Source organism: Anastrepha ludens, chromosome 3 (assembly GCF_028408465.1).
Source record: "Anastrepha ludens isolate Willacy chromosome 3, idAnaLude1.1, whole genome shotgun sequence".
In the NCBI taxonomy this organism is placed as follows: Eukaryota; Metazoa; Arthropoda; class Insecta; order Diptera; family Tephritidae; genus Anastrepha; species Anastrepha ludens.
This window is the reverse complement of record NC_071499.1, coordinates 32,496,564-32,524,358: the sequence shown is the minus strand read 5'-3', so window position 1 is coordinate 32,524,358 and position 27,795 is coordinate 32,496,564. Positions and strand designations below refer to the sequence as shown.

General features: G+C 34.9%; 1 protein-coding gene across 2 annotated transcripts in view; it reads left to right on the top strand.

Moving 5' to 3' along the window:
- Positions 1–27,795, top strand: part of LOC128857347 (AMP deaminase 2) — a 77,553-nt gene that overhangs the window by 6,738 nt on the left and 43,020 nt on the right. The window contains exon 1 of one of the 2 annotated variants that reach the window (XM_054093062.1): positions 16,433–16,600. The exons of the other annotated variant lie outside the window; for it this stretch is intronic. The gene's annotated coding sequence lies outside the window, so the exon portion shown is untranslated. Of the gene's footprint in view, positions 1–16,432; positions 16,601–27,795 lie in introns of those variants that run through there. 2 annotated transcript variants of the gene reach the window in all.

The following is a 27,795-nucleotide window of genomic DNA, read 5'->3' as shown; positions in this document are numbered from 1 at the left end:
ACACAAAAACAAGAAATAACTGAATAATTAATATATGCGTGAACAGTCAAGCAGCAATAAAAGCAAAAAGTTCATATTGCATCAAGTCCAAACATGTTCAACGGAGCAGGGAGGCTATAAAAAGGCGAGCCGCAAACAGAAGGCTGCACATCTATTGGGTACCTGGTCACAAAGGCATTATGGGGAACGAAATAGTGGAAGAGATAGCAAAAAGTGCTATTAGACTACCATTTGAACAGAAGAACGACATCCCAAAACCGCTAAATACAGTATACATCGAAATGGACGACGACATGAAAAAGCGAGTGGAAGCTAGGTGAACCACTCTGACCGCATGCAAAACAGCAAAAGTCATGTGTGCAACAAAGTGCAAAAACTGATTCAATTCGGGCTTTGCTCTCACGAAAGGACTGCAGAGCAATTGTAGGTATGCTGGCAGGCCATAATATGTTGGCCGCTCATGCTCACAAAATAGGGATTGCTGGCACGGAAAAATGCAAGAAATGCAGAGAGGATGTTGAGGAAACTTTAGAACACCTTGTGTGCGCTATTAGAAAAAACTTGTTTCTTAATTTTGTTGTTTCACGGAGACTCGAACCTATGTGCTCCGGTATTCCGAATAGCTACATTCGGCTACAGCGACCGCCTCCTTACATTCGTAATAAAAATGATCGATAACACAGAAAACACAGACCTAAACGGAGAAAAATATAGTTATAATTTAAGATTATTTTATAATCTGGGATTTCGGGAGAGACATTTGATGTGGGTAATCCCGCTATTTAATTTATATGTGAGCCACTAGTAAGTTTTCAGATTTTGATCTGACAGATCTGTTCGAAAAAAAAACGAATTTTCCATCGAAAACCATATATTTTCGATGTCGGTTTTTCACATGGCATAAAATGTTTCCGAAATATTTTGGCGCATATATTAAAATAAATTTCATTTTATATCTCAGGTAGAAAAACCACACCTTTTTTTGATTCAAACTAATGTCTATATACACACATACATATATATATTTCAATTTCATGCGTGCGCAAATTATTTTAGCATTAATGGATATTGAAGAAATTTAATTTCCTACGCTTAGCAGTTTTGTGGCGTTGCAAACTTTTCGTAATTTACAGAACTTTTTTCCCCCAAGATTGATTTTAATCACTTCCCACATGTTTGTAATAAATTTTGCATACAGTATTTTTAGCATCATACGACGCACATACAAGTACATACATGGAAATATTGTATATCTACGTAAATGAGCGCTATTTAATGCCAGAGAGTCATAATGCACAAAAAAAAAAGTTGAAAAAACCGACTTCAAAGTTTTCATTTCACGATGACTCCCTAGGCAAAAGTAGAGACATTTTTATTTCATGAGACACGGTTAGGGTATATCGTCATTGAATTTTACACAGCATTAAAGAAGAGCTTGTGGCCATTCCCCCCGTAGTGTCGTTATCCAAAAAAAGTTTGCAAAGCTGCCGTTTGAGTTATCGCTTTTATGATTATCTACAGACTATCAGCTAAGCATTTTATTTATAGTTATCAACTACTTTTTTGTATATCGAAATATATAAAGTACACTTATGCTCATCAAAATAGGTACTTCCAATGTTCATACGGAAAATGCACGTTTTTTAAATGAATAATGACAGATATTCAATTGTATATGGTTTTTATTTCATAGATTAATATAAAATGCATAAATAATAATTGAAGAGATCTTTCTAAATCTTACACTAGTGACAATAGGAACAAAAACGAAAATATGCTCATTAAAATAGGTATGAAATAAAAAATAGATACGATACAAAACGAACTTAGTGATTTTATTAAAAATTCTATTTACACTATCGAACCACTGTGCCCGCCACGATTGCCAACGAGTTTTTGGTATTCGATTTGGCATAGAATTGATAATCCTACGGCAGGTTTCTGTAGGGGTAGACTATCATAGTTCTTTAACTTTTTGCCACAAACCCTTTTTTATTTTTGAATGTTTCCTTCCCGATTCGCTTCTTTAAATCTCCCCAAAGGTTATCAATGGGGCGGGGCTTAGGTCGTGCGACTGACTTGGCCAATCCATAACTTAAGGGGTTAGGGGTAGTCAGAAGTTATAAAAATCGATTTTTTTGCATTTATATATATTTGTATAATATCTTAAAAATGTTGTGTGGAAATTTGAAGTGAATCCGACAAATACTTTTCAAGTTATTCAATAATTAACAAAGGACGCTCGGGCGCTATATAAATCGATAGCAAAACTTTCTCTTCTGGAGAAACGGGCTGCTCACAAACAGCGATAATTTTTACAATTATTAATATTTGTTTTGAAAATTTAATAAAGTCAAGTCGAAACATGATGTGTTAATGCTGTTTTTAGTTTTGTAAAATAAAGCAATTGATTAGAAAAAAAAATGAAAATCATACTTTTTTCGGGCCTCTGACTTGACTACCCCTAAAACATTATTTTGTAAACCATTCACGTACTAACACTGAGGAATGTTTCGGGTTATTATCTTACATAAAAAGCCACCGAAGTGGCGAATTCTCCTCAGCAAATGTTAGCATCACTTCTTGAAGTATGTCCTTGTAAATAAACTTGTCAATTTTGTTGGTTATGAGGTCACTAGGTCCTACTCCATACGAACAGAAGCATACCCAAATCATTATGTTGCCGTCATCTTCCTTGACTGTGTGCCGCGGTGAGGACTCTTGTCATTCAGGACGTCTAACATTTCGCATTGCCTAGCATCGCCCCAAAGTATGTTAAACCATTTGTTCATATCCTCTGGCCCATACCAGGACTTCTGCTCTTGAGCAAAACTTTTGCTCTTTTTTAAATTAGCTTGTTTCATTAGGGGAACTTTAGGAGCTATTCTGCCTTGTAGATTCATGTTGTATAATCGACGATGCACAGTTCTCGCTGATACTAAGTTGTCGTTGATTTCAGCTGCAATGACCTTTGATGACTTTAGAGGATCCAAGAGTCACAATTGAATTATAATAGTGCAAGTCGTTTTGTTTGCTTACTGCCACATCGTTCTGCGGATTTTTTTAGGTTTAAGGGTATTTACAACAAAATTTTTGGACCGTCCAGATTACTCGGCGATTAATTTGTACGATTGTTTTTTATTTCCGAAGATTGTCAACAAGCCCCAGCTCCTTTACTGCGGTTAAAATGCAAGAGTTAGCCGCAAGATTAGACTTTGCGAAAACAACTGAATCAATAATGAAACTTAATATAACGGATCTTTTAAATTCAGAACGAAGCAGTAATGCCATTTGTAACAGGAGCGAAATTTCAATAACAGCTTTAAACATTTCCGACCGGTACAAAGAAATCGATAGGAAAAGGCAGTGTACCTATTTTAATGGCCAAATGTGGATGTATGTATGTATGTATGTACATAAGTATATATGCTTTTCTACATAAATGCCTTCATTTAAAGTTTATATCATTACTAAAAAATCTTCGCAATAAGTGGCTTAGTCTCGCTATTCAATTATCTATTACTCTCTCACGTTTTTTTCTTCGATTATCTCCGTATACTATCTTATCGATAGGCTTATTAACACGTTCCCTGTCCCAATACAAAAATGCAAAATTGACCGACAAGTCCAACAGGGTTTTTTGAATAATTTGTGTTTTTGTAGTCATAGGATAGCTTTAGTAATGTAGGGTATTTCAACCTGAAACACATATGGTCCATGAGCGTAGAGGGACATTTTTGCTTCTGCACGTTCATGAAACACATGTGGAACGTATCAGTGCCTATCAGGCGCACTTTTCCTGAGCCATATGTGGCTCAGCGGACAGGGAAAGTGTTAAAACGCCAAATGTACAGATTTATTAATATAAAATAATTTGTCTGCATTTAAATCTTGTACAATTAAAAAATTACTGACAGCGGAGTGTGTTTGTTTTTTGGTTGCTTTCTTTAGCAGTAATAGAACTTTGAAGTGAAATAAAAACACTTATAATAGGCTTCATGGTTGTGAATCTATTGCGAAGTGTAATTTATTCCATATTCACTTAGATATGATTTCGGGCCGAAAAAAATATTTAAATTTTTTTTCTGAATGATCGTAGTTCTGACTATAACGGCATTAATTCTACATAATTTAAATTTCATTTCATCAAAATCGATTCAGTAGAACCGGCTATATCTGTGTCCATTGTCCATGTGAATCCCATGTTTTGCAAGCTGACAACGTTTTGAACGAACCTCGGTATGGCCAAAAAAATTTGTTATTTTTATCAATGGATCAAAAAATAAAATTAAAAATAAAAAAATCTCTTTTGTCCGTTTTACACGCTTTTGAAGAAACACCCAAACAACATTTCAAATGAGGCGACGGCCTTAATACGTCAGGTTATTGCATTTGGGGAACATTTATGCGCCTACGACCGCATTTTTGGCAGGGAAGACACATGAAGTGATAGTTTGTGAGCGCTAAACGTTGCATTAGTCATAGTGAATATTTAACATAAAAATGTATGTATGTATGTATGCATGGATGTATGGATGTATGTATGTATGTATGTAAAGTATAATCGCTCTCACTTATTTGCTATTTATGGTTTCAGCAAACAGAGGCGCCTTTTAATTGCGATTGAAATACGTTTTGCTATGTTATCTTGCCGGTGGCATGCATTAGTATGTGTATGTATTAAAAAATGATAGTTTCATATTCTTGGTAATTCACTTATGCCGATCGCGTGGTGCCGAGAAGCGCCTTGACGAAAATCAACTTTGTTTATTAACCAGCGCGTCGTGAAAGACTCTTTCAGTGCTTTGACACAGTTGGCAAAATGTGTCGCTAAGTATTTCGTCAAAGGTTAATTATGAACCTTAATTTAGGCGTAAACTCGGAATTTCGAATTTAACTAATCTTAAATAGCGACAAATTATCTTATTCACTAATTCAAAATTATAGGATTTTGTCAGTTTATCTATCCAACTCAGTGTTTGCACTCTACGACTAGGAGAAATATTGAGATTAGTGCGTACTATAAACAGTATAAACAGTCACTCACACCTTATTTCATACAGATATGCTTTTTTTGTAAAGTGTTCTATATTTCATAACATTTCGCGAAAATGGAAAAACAGTATACAGATATTTTATGTTATTTCATTTCTCAACATAAAATACAAAAAAGTGTGCACTCATTTCATTTTAATGCAAAAAAAAAAACCAAGCAAACTTGCCCACCAAATACCGTTATGAGAGTCAAACCACCACCTATAAGAGACGAAGAGCTTCAGCTGCCACTTGAGCCCCGTATTACACCCTGGCCCAATTGTATTCTGGATAGTGTACAGGCTAAACTCCTACCCATGCAGGATAGACCCTGATATAACCAACAAAAGTAAGTTCGGCATATCGAAGTTACCCGCATGCCACTAAACACCTCTGCACTTGGCCACTTAAACCCACTAATCTAACATCACTCTACCATTAGGGTGGAAACCCTGTAAAAACAGCTCGTTTCCTGGGCGTACTGTTAGTAGAGATTGACGACGCCGATTGTCTTCACTGAATATTGTAAAACAACAACAAAGTTATAGAATTGTAAATCAAAACTTCGAAGTTTGCCCAATTAAATCTTGTTTTGTGTATGAATGTGTATTGCGTGCAAAAAGTGTTATAAGTCCATGCCCGATAGAAATATTATAATAAACTTTCTAGTAAGATTTGTGGATCTATTTGACCACTTTATAAAGAAAATTCTAAAAAATTCTTCTAAATAAGGCATTTGAGAATCTTGGTTTCTCTACCAAAATATAGACTAGAAAATTTGTGTTTGGTTATTTAAGACGCAAAGCCGTCAATAAATATAGGCATTCAACCGTAATTGACAGAAATTCTCGTCTATTCGTACACCTGTGTACACGAAAGCAGCGCGACACATTGCAAATTGTTGCCTATTTATTTATTTTTTTAATGCATTTTTTTTATAAAATAGTTTTATATGACAACAAAAACTATAAAACTTAAGGTTTACAGTTCGTACAAAACATGAAACAAAATCAACATATTTAATTTAATAATAGTCTTTATATACGGTATAACCATTTGGAACGAATTCCGAGTGCACAACACCATGCAAACGAGTAGCATGACTTTCACTTTTGACCGACTTTGACGTTGTTTTTTTTGGTTTTGGCTTATGGGGATAGCGCCATTCAGCCGCCTGTTGACTGGCTTGCATGTCAAACTCGTATACCCACATCTTCACTTACGCAAGCATGTCTTCAGCCACCTTCTTCCGATGAATTTTTTGAAAGAATTTCAACTCTCTTGAAACGAGTCCAGCAGCCACGCATCTCATGCCCAATTGATGGTGTAAAATGTTGCGAATTGATTCGTGAGACACGCTAAGGTCACGACATACCTCCCTTAAACTTAAATGATGATTTTCCAGCAACATTTTCTTGACTTTGTCGACGTTTTCATCCGTTAAAGACGTTGATAGGCGACCAGATCGGGGCAAATCTTTCACGACTTTTCGGCTCTATGCAAAAGCCTTTTATCACTCGTAGACCTGTGCTTTTAACAAAGCACACACGCCACTCGCCACAACATTTTCAATGATTCGGCACACGAAATCCCGTTCATAACACAACATTTAAGACTAAGTCTTAGTTCGATATTTTTATCCATAGTGAAAATCGCAGAGCAACAATGCGGTTAACTGATATAATTAAATGTCAAAAACAAGCTAATTGAAAGATTACGCTGAAACTGCGACACTATTGAGGACAGTTGTACCAACATTTCAGCAAAACCAATTTAGACATATCGCACCCTAAATACAAAAGGGTCACAACTCAAAATTTTCCACACTCGAGCTTGACTTGTTTACAGTAGCACAGAAAACAAACTATGTGACATATCACGCTGAAATTTGCCACGTAAGCTTATAACAGTCCTACCAGAAAACAAAAAATTTATTTTTGCCATATGTCATCCGCGGACCGTTTTATTGATAACGTCTCGTTCATATTTGAGCAGAAGGAACATTTTGAGTTGTGACCCTTTTGTATTTAGGGTGCGATATGTGTAACTCGCGCTTTTTAAATGAACAATACCCGGCACTTTCTGCATTTGATTTGCCGTAGGACGGGCCCTTCATTCGTTAAGTTCCACAGCGCATTGTTGCTGATGGCATTCGGCCAGAATATTCTACAGATGATGCGGAGGCATTTGTTGCCGAAAGATTGTAGCTTCTGTGTGATGGTGTCGGAGACCAGCCATATTTCACTTCGAGCGCTGCCCTTGCTTTGTTTAGCCTGCAGTTGACATCTTCATCTGCTCCGTCGTCTGTCGTGACAGTGTAGCCGAAGCTTTCGACATATTCTACCGGACACCCGTCATCCATTACAGTTCTTGCTTTATTGTGGTTGAGTCTCATAGCCTTTGTCTTGGCGATGTTAAGCTCAAGTCCGACAGTGCATACCAGCGTAACTAGTCTGTCCGCCTTCACTTGCTATCATTGAGTTTGTGAGAAAGGAGGCGGATGTCATCGGCGAAGTCCAGGTCCTCAAGATGTCTGGTGAAACTCCATACGTAGTTTACTAGTGTATTAAAAATTCTAAGGCAAAAATAGCATTCAATTCTATTTTTGTGCTTAAAAAAATGTTTTATATCATATTTGAATTCCTTCCTAGCAATAAACACTTCGTTTCATCCGTAAACAATATAATTAATTGTACACGCTCCCCAGCCTATGTACGTATGCATGCAGGCATGATGCATTATGGCATGTCTGTGCATGTGTGCATGTTGAAACTAATTAATTTTGATAGATTATGTTTTGTGGGCTTTGTCCTATTAGGGCTTTTAAATTTAATAATAACTATAATTGATTAGGACATGAATGCATTCGCGGCTCAACTATTGAGTGGCAATTGGCTTCAATTCAAAGTGACAATAAATGCGACGACAAAAAATATTAATAGAAAACAGATACAAATAAAATAAAAAAATAATTTCGTTCGATCATCTCTAGAATTTATAAATATAAATATATATGTATATGTATATAAATACATAGTTCAGATAAAAAGTATTTAATCAGACAGAAAATATTTAGTTCTGTATATTTTCCTTAATTATTTTAATATAATAAGTATTGTTTTATCACATCAACAAATATGTTTTCAAGTGCTACCTAGTGCGACTTCATTCGAACGTGGCAAATACCTGCCACGAGTTCGCACCAACAGCCTTTAGAAATGTGCCAGTTGATATTGCAAAATTCTTCTGCTTGACGCTTACCGTGTTCAAAGACGTAGACAGACAAGACATACCTGAGGAAGATTTCTGAACTGTTTCTATATTCGATAAAACTATTCGAGAGTTCCCCCTGATCCAACACCAAGAGTAAATCATATTCACACAACCCTTATTTATTTATTTATTTATTAAGCCAATGAATATAATAGATTCTTTTAGGCTAAGTGGACATATTTTAAGGTTAACATATAGGTTGTAAAATGCTCAGTAATGGCCTTATGCCTTTCGGGAAGTTTAGGTTAAAGCGAACTTAGACTCACACACAGTAATTATGATACCACTAAAAAAGAGAGAAGAAGAAAAACAGCTTCGATGAAGTGGTTAATTAGAGAAATACTGTCTTATTGCCAGTTCTTCACTCATGAAAGTTTAGCGCAGCAATAATGACTCGAACATCGATCTCGTCAAATGGGGCGGACTTTTTCATATGAGCCAAAGTCTTTAGCTCTTGCATCAGCATAATCTTACTAAAATGAATACCCAAGTCCCTAATATACTACGTCTTTGCTTTCGCATGACTTGGATGGTACATTTTTGGGTCAGGTATATTGAGAATGGTCTCGGTAGTCTAACGTAAGTGCACTTGCCTGCCATCCCAGAGGTTGTGTTCCTAAGCAACGAAAGGTGGGAATTCCCACTACTTAGGACTGGTAGCGGCAGGCTAATCACCTGCACTGTCAGAAATCACAATAGATTAACGAAACCAACGCAAAACTGAGTCTTGTCGAGGCCCTATGCTCCCGAGTGGAGTGGACAAGGAAACAAAATATTGAGAATGGACGAGATACATTATCTTTTTCTCGACACTTTGCTAAGACTCTTAAACAAATGAATGAATCCGCACCTAACCTGTCTCTCTATATATATATGGTATATATAATTGACGCGTACACCTTTGTTGGAGCTTCTCCTCCTATTTGTGGTGTGCGTCTTGATGTTGTTCCACAAATGGAGGGACCTACAGTTTCATGCCGACTCCAAACGTCAGATTTTTTTTATGAGGAAGGAATACACTCGGAGATTTGCCATTGCCTGCCGAGGGGCGACCGCTGTTAGAAAAAACTTTTTCTTCATTTTGTTGTTTCACGGAGATTCGAACCTACGTTCTCTCCGAATTGCGAATGGTAGTCACGCGCCAACCCATTCCGTTACGGCGGCCGCCAAACCTGTCTATCCCTAACCTTTAAATTTCTGCTATAGACGACAAGTGCAATATGAAATATTGCTTAAGTTTCTTGCCTCAGTTCTTTGAAAATTTTCAGCTATCTACAACTCCATTCTATTCCATAATGTGTCTTCTGGTTAATGGCCCAAAAGAGTGTGCGTACGTTCGAACTCACCTATTTTGCGATAAATTGTATGAGCAGTGAAGTGAGGCTGATTATTTACGATCAAATTCACTTGCACCTTAGGCGGAATTTTTTTGCTATCCGGAGTCATTTAAAATGTTCTCTCTTTATATGCGCAAGTGGCTTTTCGAATGATATTTTGATTCGTATTTATTAGTGGTTTGTTGTTCTTGTTGTTGCAATAGCATACACATTCCCCTTAAAGTTTTGGTGAGTGATAGTTCTTGCCCGGATATAAATCCGCATGGTTCCGGTAACGAAGAACTGTCGTGGAAACTGGCGTGATTAATCATAGCTTGTGATTAATTTTACGATTTCACTTTCGTCATACAGAGTCGTGTTGTACAAAAACATGGAACACATTAAAAACCTGTTCGCCCTACATTGAACATTTTCGTCAAATCCACTTGGCAGTGAATGTGCTAAAGAGGCGTAAGGGTTATCATTATACTAATACTTGGAGTAGATTTTTGTTTGCATCCAACCTGTACAAGAACACTAGAAAATTTAGCGAATTATGCAAAAATATAATAATATACATGACCTGCTAAATGCAGCTTGCATATATAGGGAGGGCCATGTAAAATTTGCTTTTTGAATCGGCTATAAAAAAAAACTAATCAATATTTTTGCAAACTTTACAGTAGGCCATTCGATCAACCCAAGTTTTAAGCACATTTTCGATTGTTTGGGCTCCAATTTCATGAATGGCAACTTCGATTTCGTGTTTCAAAGCATCAATCGTCTCTGGATGGTTCGCATAGCATTTGTCCTTAACGGCTCTCCACAAAAAATAGTCCAACGGGCTTAAATCACAGCTCCGAGGCGGCCAATTGATATCGGTATTTCGGCTGATTATTCGGTTTTCAAAAACGGTTCTCGTTGAGCATGTCACGGTAATGCTCGCCATTTACTGTAACCGCGGCTCCTCGCTCATTTCCGAAAAAAAATGGCCCGATGATGCTGCCAGACCAAAAACCGCACCAAACAGTGACTCGTTCTGGGCGCATTTGCTTCTCTAAAGTAACGTGTTGATTTTCTGAGCCCCAAATCCGACAATTTTGCTTATTGACGTAGCCACCGATGTGAAAAGCAGAAAAGAAGAAGAAGACTCACTACTTTGGAAATAGGTTTTCAATATTTCCCAATTTTGTTCAAGCGTATAGCGTCCCATTTCGTAAATGCCAAACTTTTAAGTAAATTATGAACACATTTGACATGTCATTTGTGTTACCATTCTCAAAAAAATAGGTGGTTCAAAAAGCAAACGCTATATGGCCCACCCTGTATAATATTATCCAGGTCATTTGTTCATAGCTAAAATCATAATCAAAAATATTGCTAAATTTGATTTTGAGATTCTTGGAGTTGGATTTTTAGCGACAGCGAATACTGGAATTCGGTTGCGGAATCGCCCTATAATAAATAATAAAAATAAATTGGCACTAATTTATTGGGTAGACAACTAAGTAATTGCGGATTGTTTTTAGAAAATCAAAGACAATTTTTTCATGGAAGTAAATAACTTTATTCTGTAATGTATTGCCTATTTTGATCAATGACCTTTTGCCATCTTTCAGGCAGCATCATAATCCCACGTTCATAAAACTTCTGGCTTTTATTAGCACAAAACTGGATCATATACGATTTGACATGATCATCATTATTGAAATTTTTACCATTCAAGGAGTTTTGTAAAGATCGAAACAAAAAGTACTCAGATCGTGCAAGGTAAGGATTTGGATGCGGCAAAACAAGCTCCAATATGTTTTGCCGAGTGGCCAAAGATGTGTGTGGCCTTGCATTGTCATGATGGAAAACACCACTTTTTCGATTTGACAATTCGGGCCGCTTTTCTTTAACTGCATTGTTAATTTTGTTAGTTGCTCAATGTAGACATTAGACATTAGACATGGATCATTCGGTTAGGTGGTAAGAGTTCAAAGTAGACAATTCTTTTGTAATTCCATCAAACTGATAATAAAACCTTCTTTTGATGAATATCAGCTTTTGATGTTGTTTGAGTTGGTCCACGATCTTTTCCGCTTGATTTTGTTGTAAACAACCCATTTTTCATCGCCAGTTATCAGTCGATTTAAAAATGGATCATTTTTATTACGTTTCTTTAGCCAATTGCAGCTGTTAATGCGTAACATAGCCAAGTTGTTTTAAGTGATTTTCAATGAATGTATGTGATACATGAAGCTTCTCTGGAATCGCACGTGTTGTATTGTGACGATCCGAATCGATTATTGCTTTGATTAGAGCGTCATCAACTTCAACTGGAGAACTAGAGCGTGTTTCATCTTTGAGTAAAAAATCACCTGAACGAAATTTGGCAAACCAATTTTGACACTGCCGTACTTTTGAGGCTTCGCCACCATAAATAGTACATAACTTTTTATGGGCTTGCGATGCGGTTTTCCCTTTGCAAAATATGACGCACGCTATCGAAAACTACGCAACCGATGAAAAAACTTTTTTTTTACTGATTGACAGCTGAATTGCCAACTATCAAATAACAAAATGTCTTTTACATTTGTACTACGTCTGCAAACCTAAAAATTCAAGCGAAACCATCTATGAGTGCAATCCACAGCTACTTAGTTGCTAACCCAATACATTAGGCCGGGTCGATTTGTGGGGAGGCAAAAAAATCGCCCATTGCTCTGTTAAAATCATAGGGATCAAAATAAGAAACTTTGCCGAAGGAACTATACCTCTAAAACGAATTCTGATGCCCCCCAATTTGGGTCGAACTTTTTAGTTTCTTTTCTATGACTTACTTAAATCAATTTTTTCATTTACATATGTTCTGACTAAATAAATTTCTTAAGAGAAAAAATAGATATTATTATAAATAAATAATATACAATATAAATAAAAATAAAGAAAAACACAGCCATTTAGCTGATTTTTCATGTAAAGGCCAAAAATGGTGATCTTTTTAAATTGGGGGACATCAGAATTCGTTTTAGAGGTATGGTTCCTTCGGCAAAGTTTCTTATTTTGATCCCTAGAATATGATTTTCACAGAGCAATGAGCGATTTTTACATCGACCCGCCCTACAAACATATAATTTGAAGTCAAATTATTTATTTTTTGCCTTATTTTTATGGTTTGTTGATTTTTAAATTTTATATGTAAAGCTTTATATTTGATAAAAATAAAAGTTAGCTTAGTTTATATGAAATAGCTCAATTATCGTTTTTCTAATCTTATCGATAAACGCAATTACTTTCGATAGTCAATTGGCAAAAGTGTTCGCAATCATAGAGTCACAACAACTACGTTCTCACTGCCAAACTACTTAATGCATTAGCCTGATGTGTCTAACTAGTTTATTTCGAAAATGATTCAATGCATTTCACAGTAATTCCAGATAACAACCAGAGAACGTCTAACACCCGAAGCGACTGAATCGCGTGACGTTCTCTGTAATAACTTTCGCTGCGCTCAACTACGGAGCACTAGCAATATTAGTAGCTTACGTACATATGTAAATAGGTTCATAAGTTTGCTATGCATGTAATGCGAATTATTGGTTTATAGTGACGCTGAATTGAAAAGAAATGGTTGGCCATTTCGAATATTTTCAAATAGTTTTTCGAAAATAGCGCATGGATTAAAATATTCCAATATGATCGCAAAGGCGTATCCACGGCGTATCCGTAAACCACTTGGGAGCTCTTCTTATGGTTCTTTGCTTTTCATTAATAAATAAATTAATTTATTATTTAAGATTCACATTAATTTGTATTAATTTATTCCTTCCATTTTCCAGCAATAAGAAAAAGTAGTTTTACTTATGGCGCTCCACGTACATTAAAGCATTTTTCAGGGCTGTTTGTGAAGTTATGCTGAGTTTCTTAAAACTTTTCAAAATAGCTCACATCTGCTCTGTGGGTTTTAGATCTGGAGACCGTGTGGGCCAATCTAACAAAATAATGTTATTGTCTCTAAACCAACACATCGTAGACACTAATTTGTGACAAGGAGCATTGTGTTATTGGAATTGAACTCTATCAAAATTAGTGTCGCCGAAAATGCGCAGTAACGAAGGCAAAAGTATGTACTGTTTCTAATACATTCATGTACTTTCGAGTGTCCATGCGTCCCTCGCTAAGCAGCCATTCAGCCCCAGATCATAATGCTGCCTCTCCCATACTTAATGGTAGGTACCATACAATCTGGATGGTATTGCTCGGTAATCTGTCGCGAACGTCACACCAGAGGAAGGAAAAATCGTTTTATAAGATTTGCGTTATTTCCTCAAAATTGGACTGGGGTAAGAAGCTATGGTTGTCGATATTTTAAAATGTTGTAAATTAAGCCTCCCTCGAAGTTCGATTCATCAGACTACAGAACATTCGACCAATTTTCCTCCGTCTTGGACAGCCCATTCCATTCCATTCGGCGTCAGTCGATTTTCTACGATGCTTCAAAGACATATAAGTTTTCGGTCTTCCCGTTCACTAGTGAAACGTTTTCTTCCATTTTTTGTTTTCTTATGGTGGGATTTTGTTTCAGCAAATCGCTTAACCCTTTTTTAAAACCTTCGGTTGGGCACACGGGTCTAGCCTTTTTTTGCCCTGTTCGAGGATCCTTTTTTAAAGGTTATATCCATAAATCGATAGAAAATCAATTTTTTGGAAGCTCAACTCGTTACCTATAATAGAAATATGTTAAATTCACGTCCAATGTCGAAAAAGCCCGCCCAGGAAAGTCTGGTCATACCCGGGGGCCCACGGAGCATTAATATCACATTGGACTTCACACCGCGAATATTCCACAGAATTGGCAAACTCAACCTGAGGCTTCCCTTCCTCACTTAAAACTTAGATTCCCACTCTTTCGTCGTAACAAAGTTCACTTTTTTTCGATAAAAAGAAATTATTTATATCGGCTTTATAATTTTGCACTAAAGATTATTCACACATTGACTACCAAATTTAAAATGCCTAAATATTTTGTTTTAGGTATACCGTCAAAAATGCATTTTTTTAGACGTGACACATTTTCTAAAAACAGCGGTCTCTTTGGTAGCCACCTTTGAAATTACTTGTATTTTATTGGGGTTCCTAATACTTTTGGCTAAGGCTGTATACTTATATATCTATTATATTTTTATAAAAAAATATTTAAATTACAAAATAAATAAATAAATAGTCTTAACTCATCAATATCTGTTGAACATTTTCTTTTGACGTTGATTATATATGTAAAGGTTTTCCAATAATAAGTGTTACTTTGTTAAAAGATCAATGGTTTCGTTGCTTGTGTGGCACGTAGCGCCGTCTTGTTGAAAATAAACGTTGTCCAGATCAATACCATCCAATTCCGGCCATAAAAAATCGTTAATAATCTCTCGATAGCGCAATCCATTTACCGTAACTGTTGCTCCAGCGACATTTTCAAAAAAGTAAAGTCCAATGACTCCGTCGGACCATAAACCGCACCAAACAGTCACACGTTGAGGTTAGAGAGGATTTTCAACAATAACTCTTGGATTTTCTGAGCCCCAGATCCGACAATTTTGCTTTTTGACGAAGCCATCGAGGTGTAAATAGACATTATTCAAGATGATTTTTCAATGGAATTCCGGATCATTTTCATGCATTTCAATGACCCAATCAGCCCAAGACACGACGTTGTTGATGATCGGCCGGCTTGAGTTCTTGTGTTAACTGGACTTTATAAGCCTTAAGACCCAAATCTTTATGCAAAATGCGGTGTAATGACGTTTGTGGAATGCCTAATTCCAAAGAACGACGAGGAATGGACAAACCTGGGTTTTTTCAACACTTTCGGCTGCAAGAGCAATATTTTCGGCTGTTCTTGAGCGACGTGGCACGGGTTTTATTCTTCACATCACTAACTTGTCCCAACAGCTGGAATTTTTTCACCAATTTCTGTAATGCGGTCCAAGGTGCTTCACGATGACCCAAAAATGTTCGAGTTTTACGAACCGTATCTGCCACATTTTCACCATTTTTATAGTGAATTTTAACAATTTGAATACGTTGTTTAAGCGTGTATCGTTCCATTTTTATTATTGGCAAAGTTTCTACTTGTCGAATAGCAAAAAATGACAGCATCAAAAGTGACATCTACCGAAATAGCGGGCTATTCAAAAGAAACCTGTTATTGGAAAACCCTACATATAAAAGAGAAATAAAAGGAAAATTTGAAGAAAATATTTGTCTGCAAAACAGACAAAACTTTAGGATTGTATCAGCGCTTAACAACTGGTTCTGTCAAACCTACTAAAATCTGCGAAATAGGTAACCTTCTGCATTCAGCCGTGGTTCACACATTCATTTGCTGGCGGCATTTTATTGCAAATATTTAAAGTTTTGTTCCCGCAACATTCTTCCCCTAATATCAATCGTTTCTATTCCGTGCCGGTTCGAATTAACCTCATCTAAAAGTATAATTCCTATTCCTCCTACCATCTGGTATTAGAAAATACCTCACTGTCGAATGTAGCGCCTTGCAACACCAATGCAACACAATAAATGTATTCTCATGCAAACATTGTTTACGCTTTTATTATTTATTAGTGTTGTTCTTGTTGCCTTAGCAATGGTTGACGTTGTCGTCGTCGTCGTACCTGCTGTGCACTCTTTCATATAATATAAGTACATACATACATACATACATATATCCTATTTAGCTCCGTACTCACGCCAAGAAATCTTTTGTTTCGATCGTCGGAAGCGTCATTTTGCTGTGCCTTTTGTGAATGTGCAAATCAGTTCAGTTTATCGTGGATTTTCAAGCGGAAAACTAAATTTCCTTTGTCAACTTAGTCAAACGCGATTAAAGCAACAACACAGTACCATCCTATAGCACAATTAGCCATCCAAGTGTTCCTCAACTCCTCAATCTTGATGTTCATTGTAATAAACAAAATTAAATAACATATTTTGCACAAGTGAGTGTGGGAAATCTAACAAATTGTAAAATAAATCTCGGAATCGTTGTACAACCAGCTAGTGACAACAACATTTCCTCCTTGTGAACAGCTGAGAACGCAATCAGCGTTTTTGTTTTGTTATGCAACGGAATGATAAATAGACGACAGAAATGTGATTGCAATTAAAAATTAATATTGTTGTAGTTGTTGCTATTGCTTGACTTATGTGATAGTTTATGTTGTGTTGCTTATGGTTGTTTATGGCTAGCCGGTGATATATAAAAGCAATGATTTTTCATATACAAATTTATGTATGCGGCATTAAAGATGTGGCGTGGTGAAAATTAATCGTTGATCACTTTCAACAATCGATAAATTACGATGACCAAAGGCCAGTGCAATGCAATGAATTGAAATGCAAATGAGAAGTGAAGAGCAAAAGTTGTGAAGTTGTGTTTATTCTAGAGTATATCCTCCTTCACAACGCCACTTCTTTGTTGGTGCAAAATGCATCGACTTTTAAAATACTGAATAATACTTATACATATGTATGTGTGTATGTACATATACATTTTGTACTTTGCACAAATATACTCGTATGCAGGTATGCTTGCATGCTTTCTTTTTCACAACTGCCACAAAAGACGTCATTCGAGCTCTTGCCAATATGTACAAGATAATTTTCGTTAAAATTTTTTTTTCCTGATTTATTTCACCAATTGAAATTTCATATTTATTTTCTCGCTTCTATAAATTTCTTTCTCCTCTCTCTCATTCGCTCTCTCTCTCTCTCAAGCCAGCTTGCAATACAGGCCAAGTGATGAATAGCAACAAAGAGATATAATCAAAGAAATTGCACGTCATTAGCAGTATGTACTTGCATTTTCTCTGTGCTCTTTAATCACTGCGCTTGTTTCCATCTATGTATGCACACACATATGTATGTAGGGAAAATATTTGTGGGTTGAGTGGTTAAGTGGGCGGCAGCTCAGTGCGAAATATTCTAAATATAATAATAAAAACGAATAAATGCGCAATGATACAGAGTATATAGACGTATGTATGTTTGTATAGGATGTGCATATGTACTTATAAATATACATACATACATACATAAATACATATATAGTATGAATGAATGAACCTCTAGAATGGCGCATTAAGGAGAATTTTGAACTTTTATCGCGAAATATAAACAATTCAACGGTTTTGAAAGGTGATAATTATTCTTTTTCTACTTAACTGGCGAGATAACCTTTTGGGTAAGGTAAAAAGTCCTTTTTAGTTTTTTTTTGACGAGGAAATTGAATGCTTACTTAAATGGTTCCAACAACTTTTCTGACTATTTTTTAATTTCGGGATGCCGGTATTTAACAACTTAATTTCGGGATCCCAAAAATTTTGTAATTAGAATTGAACGAAGTAAAAATTTTGTGGCCGCCGTAGCCGAATGGGTTGGTGCGTGACTACCATTCGCAATTCACCGAGAGAACGTCGGTTCGAATCTCGGTGAAACACCAAAATTAAGAAAAACATTTTTCTGATAGCGGTCGCCCCTCGGCAGTCAATGGCAAACCTCCGAGTGTATTTCTGCCATGAAAAAACTCCTCATAAAAATATCTGCTGTTCGGAATCGGCTTGAAACTGTAGGTCTCTCTATTTGTGGAACAACATCAACAAATAGGAGGAGGAGCTCGGCCAAACACCCAAAAAGGGTGTACGCGCCAATTATATACATACATATATATTGTATAAACATTTGTTTATTATAAAACTTTATTTAAAGTAATTGTATGTGCATTGCTTTACAATTGCAAACCATTTGTTTTAATTTAAATTGAGTTGAATTAGAGCTCTCGATTTTGTTCGCATGTTTTCGGACAGCCCGGGCGTATGAGCAACAAATACACGCACTCCTCTTCGATGCTTTTTATTCGAAAATCCTTGAGCGTGAGGCCGGGGGTATCATTTTTTTTCGTGTATTTTGAGCAATGCTTGTTTTGCCGATTATTGTAATTTTTTTGACAGCACTTTTTTAAGTTTTACAATTGGTATGAATTTTTGATGTTTTCTCACAGGTTGGCGCCATATTCTCTCGAAGGGTCGTTGGTCGATTGCTTCGGAACTGTACATAAGCATAGACTCAAGTATCTTTTTTCCGCAATAATAGTTTCATGACCACATCATAGTTGAAAGTAATCTCGTTACAGATTTTAACTCAACGCTTCTGTTCAAGGTTCTGTTCAGTATTTTGAAACCAAATCAGACACAATACATTGTTCTTATGAAAAAAGAATGTTTTTCTTTTGCGAACTGGGCCTTTTTTCATGAATTTTTTCCTTCAGCTGGCGCACAAATCCACAAAATCCTTTCTTCTTTCGAAAACGTTTTAAATATTGCTAAGAAAGTTGCATTCGAATGTGTTTTTGTTTCGTTGTTAGCGAATAGGGCTCCCATTGTGGACACAGCTTTCTGAAACTTCAGTCAAAATATTGCTTACACTGCTAAATCTCGTTCAGCCATTCGACGATTTTCCTGTATTTTTTCTACGATTTATGGTGCTGTTGCTGTTTTTATACGTCGTTGAAGAGGATCGTAAATTATTTTTATTTTTTATTTTTTAGTTCAAACTTAAAGTAGTGATGTTATGTACTCAGATGCAGCCCGCCACGTTAAAAATACGTTCAAAATTACGCGAAAACTTGTTAGGACCGTGATACAATATCCCTTAAGGAGGGGGATGACCCCGAATGGCTAAAGGGTTGCCTCTTAAAAAGACATAGTCTTCATCACTTTCAACCAAGAGAAACGTTCGCACTGCAGTCGGTTCTACGCCATCGGAACGACGTGGATTCATATCCGGACAAGAACTGTCACTCCCGCAGCATTCCTTAAACATTTATGTAGATTTTTTATGCTGTTACAACAACAGCAATATTGTCTAGGATACGTAGGAAAACTATTTAGTATTCCAAAATGTATTGTAGTTACTCGTACCATCCAACTGATCGTTACCAGACTTTTGGTGGGACAAAGACTTTATCGTCGAAAGACTTTCGTTCGTTCCGAGCATCTGACCAAAATCCATATCAATCAAGATGATTAATTTCTCGTTCCTTTATACCCATCTTTCATCTAAAAATCATTTCGCTGAGCTCTACGAGCACACGTACAAGCTGTGCCCTCACCACTATATTAAAATAAATACTTTAGCACATCAGTGGCCCTCACAAAATCACCTCAAAGTAATTTTTCTTTGACAAATTAGAAAACTGCACCATTAGGCACTCTTGTAGGATAAAATTGAATTAAATTTAATTGAAATTATATTATAAACAAATATACTATTGTATGCGAATTGAGACAATTTTCAGTTTATTTCTGAACGCAAAAATGTTTCACTTATCATCAGGCACGCCATAATCGAATATGCCACCATGGCCATACGGCTGTACATAAATTATTGTGACGTTTTAATGACTTTATTTACGACACATTGAACCTGAAGATACTTGCAATCAACTAATATACATGCATATCTATGTATATGTATGTGGCGCGTATATTTTCTTATTGTTGTATTGTATATAGCAACTTGTGCCTACTGCCTGCTGCCAACACATCGCTCGCATTTTATGACTGTAATTTTTCTACAAAAAAAAGCGAGCCACCTCAGACGTAGTGCATTGTATTTTTATATACTATTATTATCTATTTTCTAAGTGTTGTCGTGTGTAGAAATATCTTCATGCCAAGCGAAATTTCAATTGTAAACACAATATTTGACAAAAATTTGATCACAACTGAGAAACAAAAAACAAAAAAAACATAATTTTTTGCGAGCTTTAACTTACTGACATTAGACTGATACGTAAGGGTGCAAAGAACGAAAATCTGGTGGGTCACTAATAGCACAGAGTATTTGAGGTAAATGAACTTTATAACAAAAAAACAGAGATACAAATATCGATATATCATACTTTAAAATGCGACTGTAATGAAGATATGGCGAAATATGTAAACAAGTGCAAAAAATCGAAGTTGCTAGTCGCAAAAGAGCGGTTGCCCTGGGACTTCAAAAACAATTGTGCGTGAAATATTGACAAAGGATCTTAGACTTAACCCCTTCAATATTCAAATCGTGCAAGCGCTTAAGCCCAACGATTACAATTTGCATAAGAATTCCTGCGCAACAATGTTGGTGCGATTTTGTATAGCAAATACAATATTATTTTTTGGGGTGATAAAACCCATTTTATATTTAAGGGGTGCCATTGGCCTAGAACTCGAAAATTGAGGGTATTTCAGTACTTTTACAATAAAAAATGAAAAACAAGTTTTTAGGCTTTTTATTTAACTTCTTTTGCATACAAAAATGAAACAAATTTTTTTTGTATTTGAATAATTTTAAAAATGGCGCTGAAGTTGATCCTCCCAAAAAATTGCACATGGACGGTTAGTCTATTACTTAAAAGACAGAACTCACTATTATTTAAAGCACCAACTGGCACTTCACAGTTTCAAAGTGCAAGTGGAATAGTTGGACTATATTTTTTTGAAAATCGTCTAGGGGAAGCAATTTATCGGCGCATGCTTGAATGATTATTTTCTGTCAAAAATGAGATAACATGCTTCCTTCAGTACCCGTACATGGTTTTAGCAAGATGGCGTGACGCCATACAGGGCCAGAGAAAGCATAGCGATACTTCCTTAAAAAACTGATAAGCCCTTTCGGTGACATACCTATTGTGGTTAAGTCTATCGAAAAAAACCCTGCAATCATCATAGCAAAAAAAGAAAATATCGTTCGCGAGGTTAATGACATATCAACATCACCTCTCCAGTGGGTGGCAGGAAGTACAGAGATCAGATTCCAAGAGTGTATTCGACAGAATGGTCACAATTTAGACGAAATAAAAAAAAAAAACAAATAAAATCCGGACTTGTCTTCTTTGTAATAATTATTGAAATAAACTTTTATCTATTTTACTTCATTTTGATTTGCTTTTATTTAATTTAATTTTATTCTTTTGCTTGTTTGAAATTTGTGAAGAAAAATAAGAAATAAAATGAAACATACAATAAAAATATATACATAAAAAAACAATAAGCAAAATATATATAAATGAAATAAAATAAAAATGTATATAAAAAAAAAATAAAAAAAAATAAAATACAATATAAAAAAAAATATAAAACAAATAAAAAAAAATATAAAAAAAATAAAAAAAAAAATATTTAAAAAAAAAATTAAAAATAATAGAAATAAAAAAAGAAATAGTAATAAAAAGAAAAATGATAAAACAATAATAATAGTAACAATAAAAGAAAAGAAGTAAACAAAAAATTTTAAATAATTAAGATTCTATAAAATAAAATAAAAATATTTTATAAAATCACAAAAAACGAATAATAAAATAAATTGAAAAATATGTACAAATAATTGTGTATAAATTTTTTTAACAAATTAAAATAAAACCAAAATATTATACATATAAACAAATAAAATAAAATAATACGTTTTTTTGTTTCATTTATTTAATTATATTTATTTATATATTAAATTTATTTTATTATATTTTTTATTTCAATTTATTATATTTGATTTAGGTATAGGTATTTTCTGTTTCATTCAATCTTTATTTGCTTTTAATGTATTTAATTTTTTTAATTTTATATTTTTGTTTTATTTTACAATATATCATCTTCTTTTATTTTATGGAGTCTTATTTTACTTTTATTTTATTTCTGTTTTTATTTTTATTATTTATGTTTTTTATACATTTTTTCATTTTACCTTGTTTTGTTTTATTTTAATTAACACCATTTTATTTTATTCTTTCTTTAAGGGGTTAGGTGGGTTTCAAAATTTCAAAAAATCGAATTTTTGTTTTTTGCTTATCTCATAATTGAATATGTTGAGAATATTCCTTTAAAATTTTAAAACGATCCGAGTCATATTCTAAGAGATATAGCCTTTGGATTGGCAGGTATATCGAGGCAGATGCTTAGCTATTAGCAATTTTCAATCGCGTTTTTCTTGAAACTACATTTTTGAAATCGGTAGTCACGATTTCTCGAAAACTTATGAACCGATCTCTTTCAAATTTTGCACACTTCTTCAAAATAACATTATCTCGTGCTTGAACGAAGGAATTTTTTTTTTTCTATTCCAAGTAATTTTTCAAGGGCATGAAGGGTGCAAATTCTACTCAAAATAAGGGTTTTTTGTTTTCAACGCCGCCAAAAATGTAATTTTTGTTTTTTTTTTTTCCTTCGTCCAAGCACGAGTTTGAAACATCTACTAACAGAAAATTTTTTGTTTTTGAATTTCAGATGAATCTGTCATGAGTTATCCTGACTACGCCGAGAGAACTTTTTTTTGAGGGGTCATAGGAGACGACGTGTCCACGCCTTAATTTTCAAAAGTTTTCAATGAAAATTTCACAAACTACTTATAAAATATGTATCTTTTATGCGTTAAATTGATGGAATGAAATATTCTGTTGATTAAATAAAAAAAAATTCATAAAAATGTACCTATTTTGAGCTTTTGAAACCCACCTAACCCCTTAATATTTTCTTTATATTTGGTTTTATTTTTGATTATTTTTTATTTCAATTTATTATATTTTATTTAGGTATATTTTGTTTCATTTAATCTTTATTTTTTAATTCATTTAATTTTTATATTTTACTAGCTTTAACCAGCGGCCCCGCTCGCGTAGGAGTAGTTTTGAGGGATTTAGGATATGTAGGTATATAAATGAATCACAAACAATAATTTCATAGAAAATAATTTTTTATTAATAACCGGCATCCGTTGCTATGCCTCGTTGAATAAAATCAAAACAACCAATCAGAAAAATGTCAAGCAAAATTATTTTTCAAACCGTTTTTGAACTTTGCATTTGGGTCATAGTTGAACAGCTTATGCGGATTATGAAGTCTAGAGTGTGCTATAAATAGTGGAAAATAGGAAAAACTAAGATTTTTTAGATAAAATTTAAGCAAATATTCGAATGAGAGTGATGGCGCGGCCTGGGGGCTGCGGGAAAGGAGTTCCATCATAAAAACATGCCTATAACCTTCATTGGGTGAAAATATGAATGTATAAAAATTTTTACTTCATTTGGTGTTGTCGTTTCGTAGTGATGCGCGGACAACGTACAGACATTCACCTTTATAGTATAGATATTCTTGTTTTATTTTATATCATTTTATTTTATTTTATGGAGTATTATTTTACTTTTATTTTATTTTTCTTTATTTTTGATTTATCTCTATTTATGCATAATTTATGTTTTCTGATTTATTTTATTTTATTTTTTATTTTGCTCCACAAATTTCACAGATAGTTTGCACATCTGCCAGTCGCTGATAGCTACAGTTGTGAAGTTGTTTTTGTTTTCCTCTTAAACCTATCGACTGTTGTTTGCTAAACCCATCAGCAGTTTACCAACCCCCTGTAGCTGTATAGGTATTATTTTCATCTACTATAGGTGTGGGTACCTATTCGTTTTTTGTTTTTTGTTTTATTTGCGTTCTATTTATTTGCGCTCGTTTTGTATATAAAAAAAACAATGCCAAATTCTAGTACATACCTTTGTTGACTCATAGTTTAGCGTATTTTTCATAATTGCGCCGAGACTATCACAAATAAAGATTGAGCTATGATGAATATTTTAGTTTCGTACACCCGCAAAGGTAACACACACACATATGCACAAGCATACACTAGGGCGCCATATGTTTCATTGAGAAAAGTTTGTCACATTTTATGGCACATACAATTAATATCTTTTTAATTTTAGGAAGAAATTTAAAATATTTTTATTCTATTCTTTATTCATTCACTGAATATTCACAAATAAGTATTTCGTAAACAAAGGACTGCTCATGTGAAAAAAGTTGCGTTTTCAGCAGGCGCCACTAACGAAACTAAGTCAAAAATAACTAATAAATATTGCGATCATTGTAAAACAATAAAGTTAATGATGTGAGCTCAAGTGTATATTATGAGCTGAAATTTTTTTATTGAGACCTATGCACCTGTTTTGCTTTATTAATAATAAAAATACGGAATTTACAAGAAAAAACTTCCGAATAAAAATGTTCGGTTCGGTTTGACTGAAGTTCGGTTCCATTCGGTTCACCCTTAAAAATCGATGTTCGGTCATTCTCTATTCGGTATGCCCAAATGCATGTAAGAGCGTTTACACAAGGTCATTTTTCTGTTCGCCATTTCAGCAGCTGTTTTTGTTGTGATTGAAAAATAAATCGCAAATTCATTGCAGTCATTTATCTCTGAATGAAAATTCTTCGAATAGCTGAAATCACAAATTGCTTGTTAACTTCTTGACACCCATTTCTTTCAGCGTGTGCACATTAAGGTGGTACATCTTTTCGTGGTACATTTTTTTATGCAGTTGTGAAGTGTGCGATAAAAATAAAGATCTTTTTATAAAATTATTGTAAAATCCCTTTTTATAAAATAAAGCGCTATTTTTATGAAATTAAGGCATAGTTTATGCATTTGATGAACAGCTTTGCATCGATTTTTGACTCCGAATTCAATTGACTACAAATTTTTGTATTGGGTTGGGGTGTCAGGACTGTTTTTTGGCCAATTCAAGGAGTTTATTTCAATACGCATTATATTTATAGATCTAAAAATTAAAAAAAAATTATATAGCCTCATAAAAATTTCAATTATTCACAATGAATTAGACTCTCTAAAAATCGGTTTTATTTCAGTTTTTTAATCAAAAAATACGAAATAATAATATGATTCGAGTACGGGCGATAGCCATTTATGTTCTGAACAACATAGTAAAATTTCAAACGACTCGATTGAATAGTTTTTGTTTTGACAACACCAGGCCAAAAAAAGTCGTTTCGAGATAAATGAGTTTAAAGTTTGAAGTAGTGCGCGGACCGCTCTCTAATGTTAATGGGCTGTAGAAGCTATAATATTGGGAATTTCCGCATGAAAATTTCTCAGCATATTCTTAAGATACTATACTTTCGAAAAAACAAAACATTGATTTTTACAGATATCTAGACTACCGGGTCCTCCTAATTCTGACAGAAGTTTAATCCGAATTCTGATCCCATTTCATGTAAATATTTATACCAGAAAATGTTTTTTCCTATTACATACTGCGACAATTTATGCGGAAGTCTGCTTTCTTTATATTCATATAAAGTTTTAAAAATATATTTCAAATGAAGACCCAATGCAAAAAAGTGGCTTTCTTTAGCTGCTGTTTTCTTAGTGTCCTTAGGATCCGTTGTATGAAGTATTTTTGTGTTTGTCGACCTCACGCGATAATGTATAACCCCACGCTGGGGCAGCATAAGATTGTATGGATCTGCAGAGAGCTTGAAAAATTTTCCATTTATTTTTCAGCGATGCTGTCGCTTTAGCAAGAAAACTTTTCCAGGTGCAATTAATGCTTGCCTTGGCTGACTGCGTTGTTTCTTTCTTCCAAATGTTTTCCGAATGTCATTTTTGATGTAAGAATGTCACCTAAAGAGCGATATCCGCCACAACGCTTACATTTTCGCCATTGTACCAGCACTTTTCTAGCTGCGATATCCGACCAATTGATTTGGATTAACTTCCGTATTCCATACGGTGCAATACTTTTCTTGTCTATGTATCATAGCTTGCATAATCCTTGGATTATCTGCTAACAACACAATATCGCCGGCGTGCAGCAGTAGTCTTATCTTAATGTTTTTAACCATTAGATCATTTCATAAATAATCATGATTTGGTGTTTGGCCGAGCTCCTCTTTCTATTTGTGGTGTGCGTCTTGATGTTGTTCCACAAATAGATGGACCTACAGTTTCAAGCCGACTCCGAACGGCAGAGATTTTATGAGGAGTTTTTTCATGGCAGAAATACACTCGGAGGTTTGCCATTGCCTGCCGAGGGGCAACCGCTATTAAAAAAATGTTTTTATTAATTTTGGTTTTTCACCGAGACTCGAACCTACGTTCCTCTGTGAGTCCGAATGGTAGTCACGTATCAACCCATTCGGCTACGTCGGCCGCTATATGTATATACTTTCGATCAAATGAACGATTTTGGTAGATATTCCCATTTGGCGTAATTTATACAGGAAAGGTTTTCTGGGGACTCTGTCAAAAGCCGATTTGAAATCCACAAAATAGGCGTATACTTGTTTCTGTTGAATTTTGAAAATATATATTAAGTTTTTGTCACAGTCGAAAATTTTTTTTTCTGAAACCTACTTGAAACTCCGTTAATATGTTATACCCTTCAATTCAATTTGATAACCTTTTATTTATTATCGGTCGAATATACAAGGTGAAGTCCAAAATAAAAAAATCTGGCGTCATAAAAATGGTTTTGATGTGTTCATCTTTTTAGTGAGCTTGTGCGTTTGAAGTTACATCCCTAGCTGGCTTCCAGTGAAAGCTTGGTAGCATTCAGGTGTGTGCTCAAGTTAACTGAGGACCAAAAATTTCTCAGAATTCGACATTCCAAAGACCTCATTAAAAAGGCGAGAAAAGACGAAAACTTCCTTTACAACATTGTCACTGGTGATGAAACGTGGTGTCTCCAACATGAACCTGAAAGTAATCGTCAAAGTGCCGAATGAAAGGCCCCAGATGAGCCACCATCCAAAAAATCGCGTTTGGAGAAGTCAAAAATCAAGTCCATGCTAATTTTTTTACGATTTACGACCATCAATGCAATTTTCTGTCTTGGCGTTTTGAAACGTTTATTGCATCGCATTCGTCGAATTCGCCCTGAATACCGCGAAGGAGGAAGCTGGCGCTTATTACATGATAATGCACCATCTCACCGATTCACTCATGTGACTGATTTTTTGACTAGAATTCGCATTTTAACCACCAATCACTCACCGTATTCGCCTGATATGACTCTCTGTGGCTTCTAGCTATTCGGAGAATCGCATTTGGTCATGAAAGGAAAACGTTTTTCGTCCGTAGAAGCCGTCCAAAAATCTTGTACCGACATCCTGAAGGACATTCCGGTCAATGACCTGAAACAGTCTTTCGAAAAGCTTTTAGATCGCGCAAAACACTGTATCGAGGCCAGAGGGGACTATTTTGAATAAATATACTCTCAGTTATCAGAAAAAAGCTCCTGTCGTTTCTCTTTTAGTTCAGTTTTGTTTATTTTGGACTTCACCTTGTACATATGTATACCCAG